The 17285-nt window shown below is 41.6% G+C and overlaps 1 protein-coding gene across 1 annotated transcript in view; it reads left to right on the top strand.

The window, feature by feature from the left end:
• The window catches only part of LOC115371156 (polypeptide N-acetylgalactosaminyltransferase 10-like), a 136110-nt gene that overhangs the window by 66244 nt on the left and 52581 nt on the right, over positions 1-17285 (top strand). The gene's annotated exons all lie outside the window — the stretch shown is intronic.

Below are 17285 nucleotides of genomic sequence, written 5' to 3'. Positions count from 1 at the left end.
TACAGTTTTTTTTTTTTTTTTTTTTTTTTTTTTTGAGTATTAGAGATAATAAAAGAAATGGCAAATAGAGATCGAGAGTCGGGGGGTAAAGCTGCTATTATGTTTTAATAGCCTTCCCTGGAGAGCATGCAGCACATTTTCTATTGTTCAGCCAATAGAAGAGGAGGGGAAAATGGGTGGCTGGTGGAGCAGAGATGAGGCGAGCAGAGGGTGGTCAGATTGGATGGGGAGATGGAAGCAGAGGGGAGTGATAATGTTGATTTGATGTAGGTGGTGGCTGCTGTTTTGGAATAGTGGAGCGGCCCCGCTGGTGTCGTTGTGACGGCCTCCGCTGTGTACCTGCTCAGCTGCCAAGGAAACAAGTTGAGCTGTTGAGGAACTTTGCTTCAGTGCACGCTGCTGCTGTTTCATATTTCCCCTTTTCTCTACCTCCTCTTTGTCTTTTCGTCATCGCTTTTCCTTTTTCTTTGCCTTCTTTGACTTCTTCTCCCTCCAAATTATTTTCCTTCCTGTTAAACTTACCTGCCTAACTCAAAGGCTATATTTTTCTTCATCCTCCTTTGTTATTGTTCTTTGTCCATTCACTATTGAGCATGAGGGAAGGGGCTCCATCTATCTGAGCCTCTGCTGTTTTGGATGAAACTTGAATGCTGGATTTTGACAATGAGGTGCAGCATTTTGGATATAAACCTGATTGGGCCACCACATCACCACCACCAGGCCTAAGCTTCATGTCCACTGTCTTGGACACTGCCGGGTCAAGTTTGGGAATGATTTATTTTTGCACAAAATGAAACTGATTGTCCCACCACAGCGCCACCAACAGGCCAAAACCAGGCTTCAAGCAGCAATGTCTCAGACACTTGTGGCACAATTTTGATGCACACTGGAGGAGATGCTGTTGATTTATATTGAAGTCTGACTTTTGTTTAAAAAAAAAAAAAAAAAAAAAAAAACTTGCTGTTACATTTTCTTATATTTTGAATACCTGGACTGTCTTCTTGTTTGAACGACTCCCCAGTTCTTAGAGGACCCAACATATTTTTGATCTGTGTTTGATCATATTGAGGAACCAGTCATCGTTTTTCTGCTTGCCAACAAATTACACCTACAGGAACTAGAAACAATATTGGCTGTGGGAGGCTACTGTTGACTTGATTTATTGTTTTTCTTCCATCTTTTTCTCATTTTTTGGCTCATGTATCTTTCATAGGTGTGTTCCGTTAGAAGTTGCATGCATTCACACACAATTCACAGTCACACAAACCTATAAACACTTGGAAATTTCAGTCATGTAGGTAGAAAGTTATGGTTGCTGTAGGGTGAGCACAGCTTTATGAACAGATGGACACACAGAACCAGAAAAAATGATCTTTCTGCTGAGTCCAGTGATGCCTTCCGTAAGAGTCTACACAAACAGCACAAGAGTTATGAAGGGGGTGTAGCTAAAGTGCAGGGACAGGGCAAATCATCACCAATGAAAGTGTCTGTGTCTCTGCATGTATGTCTATGTGTGTGTGTGTGTGTGTGTGTGTGTTTCTACACGCCCCCTTTTTGCCAGTTGGCATGAACGGTTAATCAGATGTCCTTTGGCTCATGACCAACCTTTCCAAAAAAGGGTCTGTGAATCTGTTTGGAAGTTGTGTGCTTTATTGCTATTGGCCAGTCCCAATGCCACGACCCCTTTTAGTTAATTGGCATGAACACACGCCTTCACACACATTTGACCTCTATGCCAAATTTCAGCCTCCCGGGGCGAAAACTGCCCACCAAAGGGTTGCAGAGTTTATGTAGACCAACCAACTGGCCAAGAGAGTGAGTTATCCAGCTACTAGACGCAGCTTTGGGAATCGATTACCTCAAAGACTATCTTAAAGATTAGAACTTGAGCAATGAGCAATGAGCAATTTCCTTTCTTATTTTGTTTATCCTTCCTCTTCTGCTCTCGGCAGTCTTAAACAGAAAGCAGTCGCTGGTGTCTGTGAGGAAGAAATTGAACCAACAGGTCAAGTGAAGGCTCACAGGCGAAATTGAGTGTGTGAGTGTTTAAGCTGCAACAATGACTAAAAGTCCCCGTGGGGACATTTTTACAGCTGTTGACAGTGCCAGTAAGAAAGAGTCACCCGACAGACCTTGGTTTGCAGCAGCAGAGATTTAGAGTGAACACATTGGCAGTGTCGTGTTAACAGTGAGTAACAGTGTCTTTCTTCAGCTGTCCATCTCTGTGTCCATAATTCGATCCTGCTGCTCCCCTCCGCCTGTTCATAGTCACCATCTTCTCCTCTTTTTCTTATTTAGAGATGCCTGGAAAGAGGCAAAAAGGCCTCTTGATGGGGAGGGTTAGGACAACAGGAGGACCAGGGATTTGCAGAAAGAAAGAGAGAAATATGTTGTTTGTTTATTTATTATCCACTACTCAGCACCTTACTTACTTGTTTAGTTTATTTTATTTTATTATCCATCACTCAGCACCTTAACTGTTATTTATTAGAAGTGGTGATTCCATGGGACCAAATCAAGTCGGACAGTCGCCGAATCCCATTAGCGGGCGTCGGGTTCTGCCACTTGGTTTCCTGATTCCATGGTGTCAAGTTTACCCTGTGCCATACCATCTACTATCTGTATTTTTCATTTTTCATATTTATTATTTTCATCAGTATATCTTACATTTCTTACATTTCAACACTTAAACATCTCATATTCTCCGTCTACTTTATTGTATATACTTAGCCCTTATTGTCTTTAGTGTATATATTTCGCATATTTAGTCTGTATTGGATATACTTTTAATTTTATTTTTTTATTTTTTTTGTTTTTATTGATGATGCTGCTGTAACGTGTGAATTTCCCAGTCTGGGATCAATAAAGTATACATATCTATCTGTCTATCTAAGAGAGATTGAGAGAAAGACTTGGAGTGAAAGAGAGAAAGAAAGAGTTGAATGGATACATAATTAAAATATGAGTCCTTGAAAAGAGATGAAATTGTGCATCCTCTTCTGCTTATCGGAATGCTGCCTTCATCTTTTTACAGTGTGCCTGCAAAGCGCACATCTGTAATACGTGTCTTGTCACTGCCTCAGTAGCTGTTTAAGCTGTGTGTATTCCTGTGTCAGTGGAGGGGGTGGGGGGCAAATCCAAATCCAGAATGGCTTATATCATCATAGACTCTCCCTCAACAGCCTTTTTAACGACGGTGGCAGAAAAGCAGCTTCAAATGATGGCAGGCTGGCGCTGGGTGAAAGAGGGGGAGTGTGATGGAGTTCACAAGGGCACTGGAATATTTTGTCGGAGGAATAAATTAGCAGCTCCCATCTTTGGCGCTGTGCCGAGGCATCTGGGAAGTAATCCACCACCTTGGAAGGAGAGGCCCAGGCTGCCATATTGGATCCACTGTAATTTGAGGCTAATTGAATTGAAAAGCTGAAAAAACATACTACAGTGGCGGCGAGGTGCACTATATGTGTGCATATGCATGGAATATGAGCGCTTTATGCAGCCAGTTTCTGGACCGAAATAAAACGCATTAGCCTCGGGGTGATTTTGAAGTTGTGCTGTCACTGTCAATGAGGCTAAACAAACTTCCCCTGCAATAACTCTCCACTCTGCTGGGAGTTGTGTGGAAGTACTACACGTTGGGAGGTGTGTGGAGTGGAGTGAAGTGGAGTGTTGTTCCAAAATAAGATGGAGAGGTGGAAGAGGGAGCCATGACTCTCTCTACAAGTGTCTGTAGCTTTGGCAGCGTGTTTGGTCCAACATAGAAAACGTAATCATCCTGTGTCTGATATGTAAAGAGTTTTTCATGATCTGTGCTTTTCAATAATGAGGATGCTGGATGAAATATATATCAACAATGGCAAAAGCTTCTTTTGATGGCTTATCCTCCTGAGACCCGAGGAAAAAAAGTGTCTTCCAGTTTAACTTTTTTTGTGATTTCTTGTCTATTTAGAGTTAAAACAACAACTCACAATTTAGAATTTCACAAAAAATATTTTTATTTTAGATTTTACAGTACGTCCACTGTAGTGGATTTTACTGTAAAAAACAGATCATTTTAAATTTAAATAAAAAAAAAACAATCAAATCAATTACAGACATCAATTACAGACAATCAATTACAGACAGTCAATGCCATTAACAAGAAAATATATAATTTTCATAAGTAAAAACCAATAGCTAAACAATATTTGACTTCCTGTTTCTTTTTTCACAACATGTGCGTTTTTCTGCAGCTGCCATTTTGGCTCAATAAAAAGCGGGTGTTTCCCTCATCCCACCTTATCACATGAGATATCACTGGAAAGGCCTGGATGTCCTCTGTACACCAGGACTTGATAGGGGAGCTCAAATTAGTAAAAGGATATAGACGATCAACTGATGTCCACTACAGAGGACATAATTGAATAGGCTGGGTCTCAGGAGGATATTTCCAGTTTTTTTTTTTTCCTCAACCAGAATCCAGTGAACGAAATGGTGAGCAACAATACGTTGGAAAAGCACTGCTGCTACACACTTGAGTCCTGCCTGTTTTCCTCCTCTTTGCATTGTTTTTCTGGATGCGCTTTTAATTTTAATTAATGGCGGGGTTCAGGTGAAGAAGTGATCCATTTCTGAAGCAGAACGAGATAGAGGCCAATGGATATCAGGCTGTTAGGTAAATGGGGCTGCGGAGGTGACCCAGGCGTCGATGATGTCTCAGCCCCCAATCATGTCCTGGACTCCACATTCTAATAATGACTAATGTGTTTGGCGACGTCAGCTTGCTCTCATTAGTGTGATTAATGGCCCCACCGATTTCGGCAAACCAGAGGATCCGCATTCCAATTTATTCAGGTCAAATTAACCGTTCATAATTAGATGTGGTAACCTTTCCCTCTTCCCTATTCCTCACTCGCATGTGTTGTACATGCAATGCAAATGTTCATTGTTTAATCTCACCACTTGTCATTAGGAAGGTGACATAAGAATCACCCCTTGCAGGGCAAAGGTTTAAATTAGCCCAAATCAATCTCCTAATGGTCACTTCTTAATGGGCTGATTTATTGCAGTACTATTTGGAGGTGACGGCTTGCCCTTTCTTCTTGGTATGGTACCAAGCCCTTGGAGACCCTTATTTCAATATTAGATCTTTGTTTCCCTTTTTTTTAAATGAAGTTTACAGACCTCCTATCTTATGGTATATTTCCAGACTTTGCCAACTTATTTAAATTGTGTAGGATATGGCAGTGTAACGGTGGTTATGTGTAGCTCAGTAGGTGGAGCATGGCACTGACAGAATTCAGTGCTAATAATGATTAATAGCAGACAGAATTTCAGAAGTACCTGGCAAATAGCAGGAATTTTACTCCACTGCTGCATTGCCCCTGATCTCACACTGCGTTCTGAGGGCTCTCCATCGACTAAGGGTAGCACAAATATTTATTATTGCTTTATTGTGCTGCAGATCACTGCTGCAGATCTTTTTTTTTTTTTCTTTGCACAAAATCTTTCGAAATATCTATATCCCCTCTCTGCGTCGGTGTTTTGATAGTACTTGATTCTTTTGTTTAACTATTTGATTTTAATTTATTAGAGCTAATAATTGCCCATTCTGCACTCGCTGCACTCCTGGCTGGCCTGGAAGGGGACTCTCTCTCTTTGTGGGCTCTCCCAAGATATCTTCCATTTTTCTCCTTTTTTTTTTTTTGCTTCCTTGTTTTTGTTTTATGTTTGGGGGGTGGGAATTTGTCTTACTCACTTTGAGGATTTAGGCCAAGGAGTGTCATGATGTTTCCTATAAACTGTGGGTTTCACAGGCCTTTGAGACTGTAACAGAAAAATGTGAACTTGAACTGAAGACGGTGGCAGCTTTGCTGAAGCTCTGTTCAGACATGCATCTGACGGTATTGTATTAATAAATGTTAAGTAACGAATGATTAAATGAATGTTTATCTTTACTGGAATTAGGTTTGATTGTTAAGTCAGTAAATGCCTAATAGTTTTCATACGAAGCCTTTGGTGATTACAACAGCTGTAATTTTAACTAATTTGAGCCAGACCCACCAAGCCTACTTTAATCATTTTCATTATTTTAGCTCAACATTACTGAAATTGCACATTTAAGGATCAGCCCTTGTTAATAAGGCCCTCGGGTGCATCATAAATGTGGCCTTGTCAATTATTTTAATTCGGTTTTATGAGTTATTACCAGCAGAGACCCATCTGCCACTTTGATGAACAGTACTGTTCATTTCTGTCTTGGTTTCTGCTGGTCTCATTCGGATCGGTCTGCTTGGATATTGGATAGTCAGGTCAGATCTGGCTCTCCCACCACTGGAGGACTGGCTGTCATTTAACTGGACTCAATACTAAAACAAAAACACAAACAGAGAGAGAGAGAGAGGAAGAAATGACAACAGCTAAAATGTGCAGAAGGCAAAAGGCAGTTTGGAGAATCTGGCTGCAGGTTTGTTGGTTTTGGCTGGTCCCCGTGTCTTCAGCGATCCAGCTGTCGGTTTGGATAAGGCCGCCGTCCCCAGAGTTCCCAGCAGCCAAAGAGACAACCACTGCCAAGCAGCATCAAAAGAGAAGGAAGGGCCAAGTAGCAGGAAGGAGGGAGGGAGGATGCAGACAAGGAAAAAAGGAGGGAATAAATGAATGAATGAAAGTTAGAAAGAGTAAGGAAGGAAATAAGCATGGATGGATAAGCGCACTTTGTCACTTTAGCGACTACAGTTTAGCATGTAAAACTGTGCAAGGACAGTTACCTTTGCTCCACCTCCTCCTCTGTGATATTCACAATCCAATCATTTGCGACGCTGGAGGTTCCTCAGTGACACTCGTTCATTTGTAAGAGCTGCTGCTGTTGACCAGGACAGGCAGAGGTCATGTTTCATTAATGTCTAGTCTGATTGCCTGCAGTCTACAAATGTGTTGATTTATTTATTTTTTCCTCTACTTTTCTCTATTTTTGCTTCTCTGCTTCTCTGCATTCAACTGTTTATTCAGATGTACTCCTTTGTAACCATAGTGTGATGATGCTGACTCTAATTATGAATATTTCTCATGTCTGTTTTAATTTATCCGTTGTAATTTGCCTAATCAAGCAAAATACTTCTGCATTATTATGTTGGCTTCTGAAATGTGTTATTTGTTTTGCTGCTTTCATGGCCAGGATCTCCTGCAAAAGAGATTTTTTAGTGTTAGTGAGGACTTCCTGGTTAAATAAAAATAAAAATAAAAATAGAAGAGCCTGCTTTCAACCAGTCACTTTGTGTCATGTGGTAAGTGGTTCACATTTCCTCCAGTTGAGATGCAAGTGAATTCAAATGAATTTCAGTAACATCTTGATGCTGTTTGGCCATTGCAAAGAACTGAGACTGTTGGACTGGGCCAGCTTCCACTTTCCAGTTGGTGGTTTATTTAATACTTTCAGCAAGCACAAAATGTCTTTTCAGTTCTTAAGAGAGTGCGACACACTTGCTACACTGTGAGTGCAGTGTCACAGTAGCAACTAACCACAAACCAGTTATTTTGAACTAAAATGACCATGGCAAACGGTTCCATGACTGTTGTATTCTATTCAAGTTGAGACCCTCAGACAGAATGTGGAAAGTGGGAGAAGGAGAGACGGTTGGGTTTAGGCAAATGACATTATCTGTCTGATGTGTGATGAATTGAGAATAAGCTGATGGATACATAGATAAGTAGCCAGGGAGAGCTTAAGTGGGAGAGAACAGAAAGGAAGAGGAGGAACTGGTAGATGTCATTTCATGTCACATTGCATGCACAGAGACAGGAAGAGATGTAGAAAGTAATGGGGCTTTATCCAGAAAGTCTCCTTAATCCATTATTCCCTGGTCTTATTGTGGTGCCATCGCTGCTGCCGTGCAGGCAGGGACCTTGTCTTTTCTCCTCCACACTGTCACTGACCTTCACTGCAGAAAAGAACACCTACAAAGTCCAGACCAACAAAGACTAAATAGCTTGGCTTCTGTCAGCACATCTATCCCACGCAGAACCAGCAACAAGCAACATTCAGCAGCGAGACCAACCCGACAAGCATTTTAATTGATTGCAGTTTCTGTAATTGATTGTGTTGGTCATTTATCACGTGAAGATGCCAAATATTTGCACCAACATGTTAAGATTGCCTTACTTTCCTCTGTTCACATCATTACAAATATGAATTGTATGAGGTCAGACTAGCTGTGACTTATGTGCCACAACCCTGAAGAACAACACACCTCGACATGTTAACGGCTCTAAGTTAACATGAAACCATCTGGCAACCTCTGATGCCTCAGGAGCTGTCAGACCTGGCCCAGCCTTATGGAATCACCACGTCTCCTTAGTCTTTACCTCTTGCAACAAATCAGGGCCCTAAGTCCTGTCAGATAATCAGGGCCCTAAGTCCTGTCAGATAATCAGGGCCCTAAGTCCTGTCAGATAATCAGGGCCCTAGGTCCTGTCAGATAAGCTGCATGTATTGTTGGGGGTTGTTAGAAAGAACGGGCCTTGTGGTGAGGGTTGTGTGTGGATCACAAAACCCCTCCAGTCCCCCCCTGCAGCTCCAGTGCCATCGCAGTGGCCACCCAGTGTAATTTATTATTAGGGAAACCAATAAGAAGGAGCTGCTCTCCCTCATGCTCACCACGCCAGGTTAAGGTTAGAGTCAGGTTATGCTGAGAATGTTTGACCCATCCAACGCCCCACCTACTAGTGATGTAGTACTCGAGATCGGTCTTGGTCTCGAGACCGGTCTCGAGACCACATTTTCAAGGTCTTGGTCTTGTCTCGGTATCGACCGCAATTTTACTCGGTCTTGTCTCGGTCTCAGATGAGCCGGACTCGGGATTTTTCCTCAAGACCAGCCGAGACCGCATCTGCAGTGATTTTTTAAAACTGCATACTTCCTCTTTCAAATGTATCAATAAAGTTTGTCACTTTAAAAGTGTTAACGAACTTATCGATCACGGAATCGCGGAATTAGCCAAATAAGACGGAATCCATTTTTAACACGGAAAGGCAAATAAACTTTCCAGGCTACAGCAGCGCACTGACATAGATTGTGTAACGAAGGGAAGAATTGCCACTCCGTCGCCATTTGCCCTGCTATTGCACATACAGTAGCTCTGTTGGCTTGTTTATTCAGTTTATTATCATTTGCATCTTAAGTTTAAGTTTCCCTAACCCAGCAACGATGTGTTTCCATTTTGCCATGTTTGCTGTTAACAATAATTTTCAGATCTTAATTTTAACAAGGTTGGGAGGCATACTGCTTCTAATTTTGTCATGCATCATTTTGAAAAATGACAAAAAATTTAAATTTTGTAAATTTGTTTTATTCTAGACTTGCATTTCAAGTCTTCATGGTTTTCATATATTGACTGTGACAGCACTTTTGAAAGCACCATGTGGAGAAATTATTTTCTACTGCAGGCCTGTTGGCCTTACAAATGGCTTTACATTTAAAATAAATACATTTTTCAGTATTACGAAGACTAATGCGTCTGTTGATTACATACAGCGCCATATACTGATCATACAACATAGTACACACTGTAATTTGTCAATAATTGAATGATTGGTTTAGTCTCGGTCTTGACTCGGTCTCGCCCCCCCTCGGTCTTGGTCTTGTCTTGGTCTCGGCATGCTCTGGTCTCGGTCGTGACTCGGTCTCAGGTTAGTATAGTATAGTTAGTATAGGTGGTCTTGACTACAACACCACCACCTACCTCCTTACTTGGACTTTGACTCTCTCTTTATACAACATCACATTACTGCTCTTTCATACAACTGTCTGTTTTTTACAAATCAGTGACACACAATGTCACACTGCCACGCTTTCCTCTGGTGGACCAGTGGCTCTATTACACGCTTTGCCTTGATACTGGGCTGGTTAAGGACCGGCTAGCCCACCTACAGTAATTAGTGCATGTTTCAGTGTGGAGTTGTCGTGTCTCATTATGGCTCTTAATGTCATGTTAGAGGCCTTTCCACCCTGACAAGAATCAAATTCAAATTAGAGAATATGATTTGCGCTTTGTGGTGACCCATTCCTCTATTAAGACATTATGTTGGTGTTTCATTTCCTAATTTGGCCTTTACCTGTAGTTAGTAGAGGTTTGACCTTACCCTCCAGTGCTGGCAAAATACTGTAATTATGAGCTGAGGGCAGAGGATGACCCAACAAAGTGATGAATATGAGCAGGGAGGTCAGATTTCTCTCTAAGACCTGAGCTGCTAAGATGAGCCATTTAAAATGATATGGAAGTTTAATAAAACATTTACCTGCATGTGTGCTTGAGCACGCAGAGCTTGAGCTTCCATTTTCCGCCTCCCCATTCATATGTATTATGTTCACAAAACAGCTCCTCGAATCAGAATTCTAGCTAAGATGTAACCAAGGTGCAAACACAACTCAAACATTATCAGATAAAGAAACTGTGGTGTATTTTTTTGTTCTTAAATTGAGCTCAAGAGACATATGCTGGCAATGTTATACTGAACTTCCAGATCACTTTATGGGGTTAGACAGAATGTAAGCCATGTAAGTAGCAACAATGTAATTTTATTTTATTTTTTATTTATTTATTTATTTATTTTGCATATTGTGTAAACGAGTAATAGATTGTTGCTTTATTTGTCAGTGTTTCTATTTTGTTAATGTACTCGTATTTATCACACTTTTTTTCTTTTTTTATTAATTAATAGAATAGAATAGAATAGAATAGAATAGAATAGAATTCCTTTATTGTCATTGCATACAAGATACAACAAAATTGTAAGCAATCTCTTAAGGTGCGTCCCTGAGATATGAATAAGTAGTCCCTGCGATATGAATATTGTGCTGATATGAAATATTACACTGAATAAATATTGCAAAGGTATGAAATATTGCAGTGGATAAAAAGTAAAAATTTCTGTGGGAGTAAAGGGGAAGTGCATTGGGGAAGATGGGTGGATGACTGTGTGTGTGTGTGTGTGTGTGTGTGTGTGTGTGTGTGTGTGTGTGTGGGTGGGTGGGTGGGTGGGGGGTGGGGGGGGGGGGGGGGGGGGGTTCAGAGTGGTTATGGCTCTGGGAAAAAAAAAAAGTGTTCTTGAGTCTGTTTGTTTGGGCTTTAATGCACCTGTAGTGCCTCCCAGAGGGCAGCAGGCCAGACAGGTGGAAACCGGAATGTGAACTGTCTTGTGCGATGTTTTTTTTGCTCTGCTGAGGCAGCGAGAGCTGTTGAGGTCCTGCAGAGAGGGCAGTGGATGGCCGGTGATCTTCTGCGCGGTGCTGATTATCCTCTGGAGTCGCTTCTTGTCTGCGTTGGTGCAACTGGCAAACCAGACTGTAATGCAGTACGTCAGCAGACTCTCCACAGAGGAGCGGCAGAAGATCTCCAGCAGCTTCTCCCTCAGCTTGTTCCTTCTCAGCACTCTTAACAAATGAAGGCGCTGCTGTGCCTTCTTAATGGTCGTGGTGATGTTTTCAGTCCATGTGCGGTCAGTAGAGATGACGGCGCTGAGGAATTTGAATAACTGCGGGGGGAAGGGTCCACCCTGTGCTTCCTGAAGTCCAGGATGATTTCCTTTGTGTGTTAAGTGCCAGGTTGTTGGCTGAGCACCACTCTGCTAGTTTCAGGATCTCATCCTGGTAGGCAGACTCGTCTCCCTCTGAGATTAAACCCACCACTGTAGTGTCGACCGCAAATTTGACAATGGTGTTCTGGTGGTGGGCTGGACTGCAGTCATATGTGTAGAGGGAGTACAATAGTGCACCCTCGTGGAGAGCCGATGCTGAGGGTGCAGGTGGAGGAGAGGTGGGAGCCAAGTAGAACAGACTGGGGGCGGTTGGTCAGGAAGTCTTTAATCCAAATGCAGGTGAGTGAGGGGAGGCCCAGTTCAGTCAGTTCGCTGATAAGAATGTCTGGAATGATGGTGTTAAAGGCTGAGCTGATTGATCTGTTGGCACGATAGCCAAACCGATGTGCGTCGAAGGGGGAGGGAGGCAGGTTTTGATACGGTGCAACACCAGCCTTTCGAAGCACTTGGTGATGATGGGCGTGAGGGCAACTGGGCGAAAGTCACTGAGGCGGGCCGTCACAGATTTCTTGGGCACGGGGGTGATTGTGGCTGATTTCAGGCAGGATGGGACTGAGGCTTGTGTCAGGGAAAGGTTGAAGATGGTGGTGAAAAGCCCTGAGAGCTGGTCAGCACACACTTTGAGCACCTTCCCAGGTACTCCATCTGGGCCAGTAGCTTTCCTTTTGTTCACAGCACTGAGCACCCGCCTCACCTCATGCTCCTGAACAGGGAGTGGTGGGGTGTCAGAGGCTGGTGGGAGCTGGGAAGGTGTGATTTAAGCTGTAGTAATCCAAATCAGCAACAACAAGCAACATATTTCTTGTTGAATCTTAACAGTTGCATGTATCATCTGTTTTTCTTTGTGCCTCTGCAGCACAAAGTGTCTTTGTTTTGCTTGATTGTTAAACTAAAACATCATCCAAAAAAAAAAAAAAAAAATTTACTCTGCTAAATGTCCCAGTAAAACTTGAGAGGATGGACAAGCTGGGTAATATGTCAGACTAGGGGTGAGAGTTTAAAGAAAGGGATGGCCCCGGGCAGATCATCTGTTTCATGGGGCTTCTGGATGACTTTCCTGTGACGGCTGGTGGTCATTCACGTTTGGAAACCCTGTGAAAACAGAAAGACAGCAGACAGACAGGGAATGAAATATGGTCCTGCGTCTCTCTGAGTCTCATTTTTATTGACCTGCCAGAATGGGAAGATTTACAAGCTCTATTTAGCAGAGGATTGATTTCTTTTTGGAGGCAGCTGAGGATTTTTTTTAAAGTTATTTCATACTTTATTCCATTCTCTGTCTGTCTTCTTTCTCTCTGTCATTCTTTTATTTACTCACCACAGTATATGCATAGAGCTGCTGTACACTGGTCATAAATTATTCAGCCGTAACAACACTTTTGTGTTGCTCTGCCATTCATTTCCCTCCTTTCTTCATTTTTTTTCTTTCATTTTTTTTTCTTTTTTTGGTTTTCCACCCACTACTTTGTGTAATATTTATATACACATACAGTATTAGAGGCTATTCTAGTCAAATTCCTTGTATGCATAAACAGAGTTAAAGTTCATTCTGATTCTGATGGCGATATATTGTATATATGTATTTATTCGCTCATTAATTTATTTACTCTTATGTGAAAAAAGGCTTTCATTAAAAAGAAAATAGAATAAATGGTCAGTTAAATAGCATTTTCACCATAATATGTATCAGAATCATTGCAATCTGTAGGCCTGCCCATTTCAGTGTATTTTATTTCCTTACACTGTGCAAAAGTGAATTGTGCCTTGACGGCACAAACCTCAAGATCACTCCCAACCCATCAGATCTATTTAGGAAATTGCATTTGTGGTGAGCCGCCACGAGTGAGACGAATGATGTGGGACCCTGAGAGGACGTGGTGCAGACCAAAGTGCTCACACAGCTGCTTAATACGTCCATGAAGAGCCGTTGTGTAAACAAGAGCTGAGAGCGCCTTCAGGAAAAGGGAAATGGAAAATGAAGCAAATTTCTCACTGTTTTAATTAGTTGAGGCTTCATTGCATCATTGCAGTGTGACCAGAAAGTTGAAGTCAGGACAACATGGGCTTGTAGCCTCATGCCCGTCACACTGCATGTGTTTAGGGTGCTGGGTGTCTCTGACTCCCATTGTAAATGACTTACAGTACTTACTTAGATTGGAAAATGAAGCTGTGCAGGGACCAAAAGCACTTAAATGACCAGTGCTTTTAAAATACGTCAAGGAATGTTTCATATGAACACTGTATTTTTTTTCTGAGCTGATTAGACTTTTCCAAACAGCAGTAAAACAAGCAAACAAACATGAGTAAAGACTTTGAAAAGATTTTCAGAGTCTTCATGCAGCGTTTTCTGAGTCCTGTTGAGCTCCTCTTAAACAATGTACTTTGACTAAAGCAATGAGATTTTACATCATGGTTTCCAATTGTTGGATGATTTTGCTTAAGTATATCTCTCTGTGTTCATTCTGCTGGTTATTTCTCTTTCTGTAGCCAGTGTCATGCTGTTTTATTATGTTAAAGCAACCGGTCATGATTAACCCCACCCACTGCTAGCAGGAGTCTGACTCTTCACTTTTGCCATTGCTGTAGACTCCAACAGACTTAATGCTTTTCTGATCATCGTCAAAAAAAAAAAAAAAAAAAAAAAAAAAACTGATGTAGATTGATGTACTGTGCGCCAAAATACTTAGTTTGCATTTAGCTAAATAACTGCTTCCACTTGAGAGTGGTTACAAGAATCAACCTAGTAGCATTAGTGAGACGTGTAGAAGTAAAAATAGCATAAGTTTAAATAGACTAATAGGGGCATTTGTATGAAAACCTTTTTCATTTTCCACTTCAAAGGCCATTTGAAAACTTGGTTTGTTCTTCTCTCTCTGGCTTGTCCATTGGTCAAGAATCCTACTCACTCATTGGCAATGCCAGTGGCTGTCAAGCTGAGTTTCAGCACCCCCAGGAGGTCGTGAGGTAATTTTTTGGGGTTGTAAGATGATTAAGACATAACATTTTTTCACGCTTATTTTTTTTAAATAATATACTCTTTTTTTCTGCTTTCTTGTGAAATACTAAGTAGTTTGAAAATGCCACGCCTCTTCTGATGATAAAGCAAATGTAAAATCTGAACTGCTGGTCATTCTTCACCACTCACAAGAAGGCACTGGTTTGTTTTGAGGGGTCATGAGCCACTGGGCAACACTAACGCTCATCAGTGTAGTCAGTGAGCTTGAAGGCTTGGAGAATTTAACATCTCTGCTACTTGTTTGTTCAAGTCCCGGTGCACTCCATTCTGACAGACATGGCTGCAGTTTTGGGAACCTTTGTTCTCCATGAGGCATGAGATGAAAAACTCTCCTCTCCAGACTTTGAATACAACTCTGGATGAGCGAATGATAAAAAAATATCCAGTTTTTGGGTGAAATATACCATTTAAGTCTCTTGTGTTGTGGTAATTATGTAATATCATGATGATGACAATGGATTTGATCAGACAGTTGCAATAAAATGTTAAGTGTGCTGAAACGCTCAGCATCATAAGCTCTCGCAATTTAGGGAAGAACTGCTGATTTTTGCTAAAGAAAAAATGATGGCTACAAATGTTTGGAGGGGCTGGTTTTATTCCTTTTTCACCCCTCACAGTTGGATTCATTTTCTTGAGGGTAACATTCGGTCTAATGACTGCGGAAAAGACTTAAAATATCACCGAGTGCAGAAAAGTAAGTGAAAATAAACTTTCTTCCCACAAGGGGGAGGGCGCTTTATGATTTCGAGGCCTCGAGGGGAACGTTTCAGTGTAGAGCATGTGGCAACACGGCAGCCGTCTTGTTTGATGGTAATAGTGACATGATGTTCCAATTGAATTCAAAGCCATTTCAGAGTCTTTCGAGCATACACACACACACACACACACATACACACTTTGCACCTTCATCTTCTATCCACTCTATCCACTCCTTTGTTCCTATCACAGCATAATTGCAACTAATGTGTCATTAGTTATAGTGCTTCTGTCACTTCAAATATCTCTGCCTTAGCAAGTCACTGAGTCTCATATTCAATGTTAAAATCTTGTTTTACCTCAAGTCATGCAAAAAAAGTCTGCCAGTGGGATGAGATCAAGCATAACTTTGTTATCCGTTGTAGAAAATTCATTTGGTCAAGGTGCAAAACATCTATCCGTACGGCGGCAGACACCAGAAAGGCAACAAAAATAAACTGCCCGAACACACACACACACACACACACACACACACACACACACACACACACACACACACACACACACATACACACACTAAATAAATAAATAAATAAAAAGAGACAGACAGGTTGCTCAGGGCTGACTGTTAAATAGTGATAGCAGCAGGAAGAAAGCATATTTAAACCAGGCTGTTCTGATTTTGCTGCAGCAATCTGCCCCCCCAACCCCCCTCCCATGACTCATTTTGAATTTTTGATGTAACGGATGTGAGCTATCATTAAGAATGCTCTGAGGCTTATCTGAAATGTAATCATTTGCAGGGCTGGACTAGAGATCTGTGCTTGATTCCTGTGATCTTACTCGCAGACTTGATTGTGTGCTCAGTTTTGTTACTTTCCTTGACTTGCATCTTGCCCATCACACTGTGTAAGACAAATAGACACCCGGTATGAAGCAAGGATCATCCCACTTGTTTCCAATACTGATCAACTTGTTTCCAGAATTTACTTGAATGAAGTGCCGTTTGTGTCTTGATCCTTGTTGGTAGATCCATCTTACTCTGCCTTGTTTCAATCAATCAATCAATCAATCAATCAAATTTATTTATAAAGCACATTTAAAAACAACCCAAGTTGACCAAAGTGCTGTACAGTTAAAAATGAATAAAATAAGTACAATGTTAAAAATGCATGAAATAAATACAAGAAGTAAAGTAATAATCACAACAAAAAAAACAACAGTCAACAAAGATCAAGGCACACAAACAGCAATATCAGGCGGACTCAAAAGCTATACTAAAAAGGTAAGTTTTAAGCCTGGATTTAAAAGAGTCAATAGAGGGGGCAGATCTAACAGAGTGGGGTCACCCCTGAGTTTAAAATTGGTCCGTGGGATAGTTAAAAGCCCCAGGTCAGCCGACCTGAGGGGCCTGGAGGGGGAGTAGGGAATTAAAAGTTCAGTCAAGTAGGAGGGGGCCGCTCCATTCAGGGCTTTGTAAACAAATAAAATAATTTTAAAATCGATACGGTGTTTAACTGGGAGCCAGTGGAGAGAGGCTAGGACAGGAGTGATATGGTCCTTCTTTCGGGTGCCTGTCAGGAGTCTGGCTGCAGCGTTTTGTACCAGTTGTAAACGGGAGAGAGATGAGTGAGTGATACCAGTGTATAGGGAGTTGCAGTAGTCCAGGTGGGAGGAAATGAAGGCATGGATGACTTTTTCAAGGTCTGTAAAGGTGAGGAATGGTTTGATTTTGGAGATCGTGCGAAGTTGAAAAAAGCTGGCTTTGACTACTGACTTTACCTGTTTATCAAATTTGAGTGCTGAATCGAAGGTGACACCGAGGTTTCAACATATTTATACTTGATTTCAGAAAAACTTAAGAAACATAAGAAACCCAAATGTTCTTATTTGACTCAGCTGTGTCTGAGATGCTGAGGGTGAAGCTCTCTGTTGGCCTGGCGGTGAGCCAAGCAGGTTTATGTTCAGAATGCCAGAGCCAAGTGTCAGAATGTATCGTTAC

The sequence above is a fragment of the Myripristis murdjan genome, chromosome 14, assembly GCF_902150065.1.
Source record: "Myripristis murdjan chromosome 14, fMyrMur1.1, whole genome shotgun sequence".
NCBI lineage: Eukaryota > Metazoa > Chordata > Actinopteri > Holocentriformes > Holocentridae > Myripristis > Myripristis murdjan.
Note: the sequence above shows the minus strand (reverse complement) of the source record. Positions and strands in the feature narration are given on the sequence as shown.